Source organism: Scyliorhinus canicula, chromosome 23 (genome assembly GCF_902713615.1).
Source record: "Scyliorhinus canicula chromosome 23, sScyCan1.1, whole genome shotgun sequence".
Taxonomy (NCBI): Eukaryota; Metazoa; Chordata; class Chondrichthyes; order Carcharhiniformes; family Scyliorhinidae; genus Scyliorhinus; species Scyliorhinus canicula.
In genome coordinates this window covers 15,887,512-15,893,708 of record NC_052168.1, presented here as the reverse complement: position 1 = coordinate 15,893,708, position 6,197 = coordinate 15,887,512, and the positions used below count along the sequence as shown (strand labels likewise).

The 6,197-nt window shown below is 44.2% G+C and overlaps 1 protein-coding gene across 2 annotated transcripts in view; it reads left to right on the top strand.

Annotated features, from left to right (window-relative positions):
• The first annotated feature begins 830 nt into the window (after positions 1-830).
• The window catches only part of LOC119956569 (activating transcription factor 7-interacting protein 1-like), a 204,871-nt gene continuing 199,504 nt past the window's right edge, over positions 831-6,197 (top strand). Inside the window, exon 1 of one of the 2 annotated variants that reach the window (XM_038783877.1) lies at positions 831-1,175. The gene's annotated coding sequence lies outside the window, so the exon portion shown is untranslated. Of the gene's footprint in view, positions 1,176-1,395; positions 1,525-6,197 lie in introns of those variants that run through there. The other variant, XM_038783876.1, reaches the window with a different exon arrangement.

The following is a 6,197-nucleotide window of genomic DNA, read 5'->3' as shown; positions in this document are numbered from 1 at the left end:
GCGCCTTAATTGTAATAAAAAAGAATTGGGTATTCTAATTGTTCTTTTTTAAGCTCTGCAGGAAGTTGTGCAGCAAAGTTGTCAAGAGCTTTTTATCTGAGCCATGATCACCAGTCCCAAACGCATGCCCTGCAGGTGCTCAACAGCGACGCCGGCGGCCAGTCCTGGTAGCGCGCCGCGGGAGCGCTGCACAATTGCAAGCCCGTCGAGAAAATAAACAACCGATGCAAAAAATTCGACAAGGGTGCAACGGGTGGCAGGAAGTCAGCCTTTATTTATTTATTTATTCTTCTTTTGAAACGTCCAGGAGCCCTTCCTTTCGGACCTCTCTGCCGGTCGACCGTTATGCAGGATTTTGGGGGAAAAAATAATTCGAAGAAAAATAAACCCGTCACTTTCGCGCTTGATTTTTTTGGGGGGGTAGAAAAAGGACGATTTCATAACCGACGATGTCAACGCGATAAGTTTGCTCGGCGGCAATGTCCGGCTCCGCTGCGGCGGGGAGGGGGGGAGGTGGAAGACTTTGGCCAGGCTGAAATTTAAAATCGGCGAGACGTTATGCAAATGAGACGCCCGGGAGATTTACATATTTACATGCCACGCCCCTCCCCTCGTCCCGCCCTCCATTGTTGGGCTGCGGGCGAGCCGGGCCGGGTATTTGCATATCGGCGCCGGCGATCTGCATGCCCAGCCCGCGCGCCGGCTCCCCATTGGCGGGGCGGCCGGCCGGCTCCCTAATGAGATGCAGGCGCACGTTCTGTCATCTGCATATTAACCGTTGGCGCGCGGGGAGTCAGCCGTCGCGCCCCGCCCCCCCCCCTCCCCTGCGGCGCGCTCGGGGAGAGCGATCGCCTTCCACTCGCTCAAGGGAGGGTGGGGGAGGGGCTCCTTCGACGGTTTTCAAAAGAATAATTAATCGCGCGCGGTGTTTTCAGCATCCCCTCGCCCCGCAAAAAAAAATGAAATAAAATCACAGGGCCAAGTCGGAAGGTGGGGGAGAGAAGATGCGTTTTATTTTTTGGCTCGATCTGCATACACTCCACGCGCGGCCGCCATTTTGATAGAAGGGGCGTGAAATATTTGCGGATAAACGGCGGCGTTAGAGGGAGGGGAGGTAAAAAAATAAAATAAACAAAGGAACTCCTGATGAAGGGACGCTCTGACGCCTCGGGAAGGTAAGCGGATCATTTCAAATTTATCCCTCAGCTCGGCATCGATCGGGGTTTTTTTTTCCTCCCTTTCTCTGCTTGTGTTGCCGGGCAGGCCCCGCCCCTGCCCCTGCGGGGCGGGCCCGGGCAGCCCCGCGGCGGCGCGCCGCACTGGAGCTGCATGGCTGCTGCACGAGACCACCCGTGCGACTGCGCGTGCGCGCGACGCTCCCCAGCCCCGGCCATTCCGCGCAAAACACGCGCGCGCCACACACTCAATAAAACCCGTGGCGTTTGCGGGGGAGGTGAGGGGGGGAGGGAAACACCTTGACCTCCCCCTTTATTGTGGAAACTTCGCTGGAAACTTCAGGTTAAGGTAAGATCTAATCTGGTTTATTGATCTCTTTTTCTTCCCCCCCCCCCCCCCCCCGCGCAAAAAAAGTTTACTCCCCCCCCCCCCTCCCTCCAGCCTGACATTTTTTTTTGCATTAAATCATGTGGGTGCATTTTTTTTTCTTGCCCAGCTTCTCCCCCCTCCAACTCTTTTTTCTCAGCCTGTAATTTCATGCTGAGGTGACAGCACAGGAGCTCCAGCAGCAACTTCAGCTGCTGCATTGCTGTAGGATTCTTCATGCATGCATGTTTGGCTTCTAGAGTGTTGCAAGTTGCCGCCCCGCTTCCCTGCACACATATGTACATGCATGTGTGGGGAAAGTGGCACTCCTGATTTTAATGCTGATTTTTCTTTTTCTGTGGCACGGTTTCGTTTGATTTTGAGTAATGCATCGGTGCTGATTGTGTAATTTTGAATATTAACATGCAACTGAGTGGGGGGCCAGCTCAGTGCTCTTGCTGTCTGTGTAATAAATCTTACAACACCAGGTTAAAGTCCAACAGCTTTGTTTCGAACACGAGCTTTTGGAGCACTTCTCCTTCCGCAGGCTCCTTCACCTGAGGAAGGAGCAGTGCTCCGAAAGCTCGTGTTTGAAACAAACCTGTTGGACTTTAACCTGGTGTTGTAAGACTTCTTACTGTGCTCACCCCAGTCCAATGCCGGCATCTCCACATCATGTGTAATAAATGTCAGAGGAACATTTAACCTAATCTCTGGTTATCCCTCACTCAGTAGCTCGATTTGCGATGCATCTGAAAATTCTGATCGAACTGGAAACCTGTATGCTTGTACAAAAAGGGAACAGTAATTTGTTTGCACGATTCTGCCATGGGTCAGCTGAGAGATGACCTCCGAGTTGCATAGTCCTTTTGTGTATTTTTTGTGAAAAATAAAACCATTAAAAAATATCTTACCTATCTTGTTGATAAATAATCTAACATCTGCACCTAGATTGTTTATTTTTCATTGTACATGTACTGTGACTTGATATTGTGCACATCTGTGACGAAGTGACACTACATTTAGTTCTCTTGATGTAGTATTGAATAGTTGTTGCTGTTGTAGATTTTTAATCCTTGTTTTGTGAATTTCTGTCAAATTTTCTCCTTCGGATCCTATCTCTGATGACAAATGAAGTACTTCCCCATCTGTTACTGTGACTAACGTCATTGAACTACAGGCTCCAAGTCCTTTCTCAAAGCTCCTCTGGGAGTTGTACGGAAGGGACATCTCTGGGGTGGGAAAGGGATATGGCTGCAGTTCTGATCAGTGCTTCCTCCAAAGCTGTGTTCAAGAGTGGGAATTTAGCATTGTGTGGGGAATATATGTCATATGTTACTGCACCGCTGTCCTCCTGTTTGTGTAAACCAGACAAAATGGCCTCCTGCACTGTAAATTCTATGAAAAGGGTTTGCATTGTAAACGGAAAAAAAGCTTAACACCATTGATCTGAAACGAGTAGAAAATGCAGAAGTATGCAAATGAGTTCACATCTGGGAAAATTAACTATTACGAAGTGCGCAAAATGATTGTGGCAGGTAAAGCCCATTCGGCCCTTCAAGCCTTCTCTGCTATTCAGACAGATCATGGATGATCTTCTACCTTAACTCGACCGTACTACATTGTTCAGAAATCTGTTAATTATCTTGATTATTGAAAAATATATTGATCTTTTGTCTTGGGGTTGCGTGGGTAGGTCTGACAGCTGACCCTTTAAAATGCATTCCTGTCTGTTTTCAGAACATAATTAAGTAGTGATTGTTTCTAACAGTTTATGTTTTGGTTGAACATTTTGCAAGCTGGATTGAATATTCTCTTGACTATGAATATGACTCTAGAACTGAAGAAAGGTAAAATGTGATGGATGGCTTTTATTCCGTTGAAAAAGAGGGAGGGTCAGGAAGAACAAAAAAGAAGGTAGGTAGGAGAGATTTAATTTTCACTCATTTAATCACCTCTGCTGCCAATCCCTGGCTTTCCTTTTTGCTCTACCTGGCCCACTTTTTTTTTTCAAGAATATAAACCCCATCACATTTCTTCAGTTTTGCTTCAGTTCTGAAGAAGAGTCCTATTGAACTGAACATTAACTCCCATTTTCTTCACAAATGCTGCCAGACCTGCTGAGTTTTTCTCGCACTTAAAGTTTGTTTCAGATCGATAGCATCTGCAATATTTTGCCTTTATTGAGTGTTGTTTTGTTAATATTTTGGTTCACCTGAAATATAAACTTTTTCCTCTGCAAAAGCGAGCTGGCTGAGCATTTCTAACATTTTCTGTTTTTTTTTTATTTTAGATTTCCACCATCTGTAGTATTTTTGCTTTTGGATACTCTGACCATGTTCACAGAAAACAATTTTTAAAATGAGGTGTTCAAAATACACTTTAATAAAAGTTCTAAATTATAACTTAACGGAGCCTAGATTTGTAAGTGTTTCTTTGTATTGATATACTTCAGACTAACACCAAGGCGATTGTCACAATGAATTCAGTAAATCTGGAAATTTGTAGAATTGGTCCAGAAAAGTGACGTTGAAGGCTGCTGGACTAAAGGCAAACCTAATGCTTTTGCACGTTGCAGATACGGAATGTTTATTATGTAAGAAATTTCAATTTTGTTTACCTGATGTTCAAAATTCATACTGCTCCCATCTGCTTGCGAAAGAGCATCAGTGGCAACTATTTCAGCATTGCTACTGTTTGAAGATTATTTTTTCAAAGTGGGGGAAATGAATTACTGAAATATTCAACAATATGGAAGGTGAAACAACCTTTTTTAAAGATAAAACAACAACAAAGTAATGGTAAGAGAGTAAGCGCTCATTCTTTTATGGCGGTTCCAGGTCTCTAGTTTGAGGGGGGTGAATGGAAGTTATCTAGGGTTCTTGTCATTTTGTATTATGCGCCCTGTTCAATTTCCCACACGGACATCGCTTGATCTTTTCTTAACCTGATGTGCATATTCTCTTGCATGTATGAGCTTGCATGTTTGGAGGCATTTTGTGGGGTGGGAGATCTCCAATTATTATGTAAAGTGACTCCGTGTCAGATAATGTGGTTTCTGTAAAATGACCAGAATATTCTTGTTAATGATTATCATTCAGATGTTTACATCGCTTTTTCACAGGAAGTCTCCACTGCCCCGTCAAAACTGCACCATGATGTCCAAGCCACTGGGTGCAATGAAGCATCAGAAACACTGTAAACCTATATTTTTCCTGAGTAGGAATACATGTTTTCATTTGATTCCCATGCCCCAGTTGTGGCTTGTGGGTAGCTTTTTAAAAATGACTGCTGCCCCACGGTGGCACAGTGGTTAGCACTGCAGCCTCACTGCATCGAGGACCCAGGTTCGATCTCAGCCCTGGGTCCACTGTCCATGAGGACTTTGCACATTCTCCCAGTGTCTGCGTGGGTCTCACCCCCACAGCCCAAAAAGATGTGCAGGGGAGGTGAATTGGCCATGCTAAGTTGACCCTTAGTTGGGAAAAGTAATTGTGTATTCTAAATTATACATTAAAATGACTGCCCTTATGGCATTGGCCCAGGCAGGATTTTTTTCCATTGGGCTTTAATGGTACTGGCATGGTTATTGGTTGATGCATCAGCTGCGAGCAGAAATTTAATGAACGTGTCAATCAGCCTAATCAATTGGCTAATCACAATAGCAATCAATTTTTTCCATCTTTGAGAAAGAAGATACAGAATAGAAAGATCTTCAGGCTCCATGAGATTTGGTAGCGTGGAGGGCTTTGAAGTGAAAGCCAGGATTGTTATGCACCCAGCGATGAACAAGAAATCCATTATTGACCTTGTGAACGTGCCTACTATTTACAGTTGCATTAGTGAAAAGTACCCCTCGGCTGTTGCAGTAATATCTTAAAGACATGCAATTGAAAAATTGTTTATATGGTATCTAACTACTGGTCTCCAAATACTAGGTGAAATATGCCAAGTTTGTGCTCTAAGAGACTTCTCCTTTCGTTAAAAATGATTTTAAATAAATGGGTGAGGTAGAAGACTACATCCAACATCTTTTCTTTCCTCCAGACACAAGGTGGATGATGTGTACCCAGATTGATTTGCAGCTACCCAGTCTGGCTGTGTACTGTTAGTGAGGCTTCTGCTGCACTTAGCAATTGATTTCCTGACTGCAATTGATTTACTGACTACAGCTGTAGAAGGGTTGAAAGTACACTGACCAAATGACCGGTATGAAAATCAGCTGCATGGGCCATAAGATCTGTAATTTCCTTCTTAAACTCCTCCACCTTAAAGATGTTCCTCAACTCTTTGACCAGTCTTTTGGTTACATGCACCAAAATCTCTGAATGTAGCTCAGTGGCACAAATTGTTTGATAATGCTCCTCTACAGTACCTTGCGATATTTCGCAATATTAAAATACAATATAAGTTCAAGTTGTTTGGTCAGACTTTTGCGTGCCAACAATGACAGGCTTTGTAAACAAATAAGAACTGCATTTTATACATATCTGAAAACCTGGCTTGAGTCAGTTTACAGCATCAAGGGAATGGGATCACCCATCAAATGGCTGGAACATGTGCCTATTGTAATCAATGGAGGAAAATTCCAATTATGTTGACATAAGATTTCTCCTTGAAGGGCACCTGCTTGCAATCAGATGTGGTTCTATTCA